The 2,107-nt window shown below is 35.9% G+C and overlaps 1 non-coding gene across 1 annotated transcript; it reads right to left on the reverse strand.

Moving 5' to 3' along the window:
* Window positions 1–1,800: 1,800 nt before the first annotated feature.
* LOC141603358 (small nucleolar RNA R71) lies at window positions 1,801–1,907 on the reverse strand. The gene has a single exon (XR_012525239.1). It is a non-coding gene; the product is annotated as a small nucleolar RNA R71 (small nucleolar RNA).
* Window positions 1,908–2,107: the final 200 nt, after the last annotated feature.

The raw sequence follows: 2,107 nt of genomic DNA on the forward strand, positions 1-2,107 counted from the left end.
GTATAAATACCCCATTGTACTAATTAGATTATGATGCTCTTTTTAGGTTATTCTAATCCAATTTTAATCTCATATTAATCTTATAATCAACTCTCAATTAAGCTTTAATACAAATCTCATTTCCTTAATTTCTCTATTGTTCATCATTTATTTTGGGTAATTGAAGATTATTTGGGTATTATTGGGAGATTGACAATCTTCCATCAATCATCAAGTACTTCTATTATTCTTTGCTTATTATTTTGAAATCATCTTTAGGTATAATTCCCACTTAATCCTTGTTTAATTATTGTTAAACATTTACATCCATTCATCATGTTTTGCTTTGTTAATATGATTGACAACCTTGTTAGCATGTTAAACTTGATAATAAGTGAGTAGTATCTTAACTAGGGTTAATGGATAAGTAAGGGAAACCAGCATGGGGGATGATTCATGCTTAATCTAATATGTTCACATAATTTATTGCTTTCTTGTTGTTATCTCAACTTATGCACATGTTATGTTTGATGAAATGCGAGCCTATGAATCCTTACATTTTTTACCCATCACTTACCTATTCAATGAGACTTGTAAGATATAAACCAACTCGAGTCTCATTAGACCATGCATATAATTGAGTAGGGAGGATTAAGTCGACCTGTAGGTGTTGTACAATATAATCGATTCGGCTCCGGGACCCAAACCTTCCTAGGTTTGTAAGATATAAACCAACTCGATCCTATCACAACAATAATTGCTTGCTTATAATTTGAGAATATGTTTGTATGATCAATTCTCATGTATCCCCTATGAACCCATGACACCCTAGTACTTTTAATCATTTGCTTACATCTTAATCATCTTGCTTGCTATCATTGCTTTATTTTTATTGTTGATTAGTTTAGTTGATCTCCTACTTCAACCCAAATTGTGACACCCTTAGACACGACCATTTGCAATCTAAAATCCTACATCAATACCCATCCCTTGGGATCCGACCTTTACTTACCTCTTTGTTAATAGTAGAGTAGTTCGTGAAGTTATAAATATTGTTTTGGTCTAGGTAACTTTTGACGACAACTAACAAAACCGACGAACCAAAAATGGCGCCGTTGCCGGGGACGGTGTTAACTTGATTTGATTTTCTTTGATTGTTTTTAGTTGTGTTTTTCTTTACCTTGGGGAAGTAAAACTCCTCAAGGTTTGTTCTAATTGTTTTCGAGTTGTTTGATATTTTGCATGTCTAGGAGATCACAAGGTAACTTGTTACCCATTGATCTTGAAATTGAAATAACTTTGACCAACAATAGAAGACTTGCTAGAAATACTTTGAGAGGTATTGGTGAGATTGCGGACATTCAACCAAATAACATTGAGTTCATCAACCCTTTTGCAAGAGAAGGAGAAGATAACCCTACACATAACCCACCACAAAATCAACCCACAATACCTAAATTTTCATTAGATTCCGTACCAACCGAGGAGAACCTACCAAATGGTACTCCCCACCACAACATTTGACCAGTAATTTCATTGCAAAATCCGCATTTATCCAATTAGTCGAAAGAAGCCAATTTGGGGGGATGCCTAGTGAAGACCCTCATTCTCATATGGAGACTTCTTGTGACTATTGTGATATGATTTCTCAAACCGGAGTTACTCAAGACCAAATTCGATGGGTCGTATTTCCTTTTTCTTTGATTGGTACCGCGAAACAATGGTTAAAGAGCCTTGATAAGGCTACTCTTGGTATTGACTATTGGAAGAAATTGGCACTTGCTTTCTACAAGCAATTCTATCCTCTGGAAAAAGACTAACATGCTAAGAGCCCAAATAACGGGATTCAAACAAAGGGACGAAGAATCTTTGTATGAAGCTTGGGAGCGATTCAAAGGAACAAGCGGCTCATGTCCTCATCACGGACTTAGCGAGTGGTTCTTGGTACAACAATTTTGGAATGATCTATATGAAGACTCCCGAAACATTCTCAATATGGGATCAAATGTTATGTTTACCGAAGTTGATGATAACCAAACATGGAACAAGATTGAGGAAATGGCGGTCCATAACTCACAGTATAGTAGACCTCTGAAGGCTACTAGAGGAGGAAAGCATGAAGTGGACT

Source organism: Silene latifolia, chromosome 9, assembly GCF_048544455.1.
Source record: "Silene latifolia isolate original U9 population chromosome 9, ASM4854445v1, whole genome shotgun sequence".
NCBI classification, from domain to species: domain Eukaryota; kingdom Viridiplantae; phylum Streptophyta; class Magnoliopsida; order Caryophyllales; family Caryophyllaceae; genus Silene; species Silene latifolia.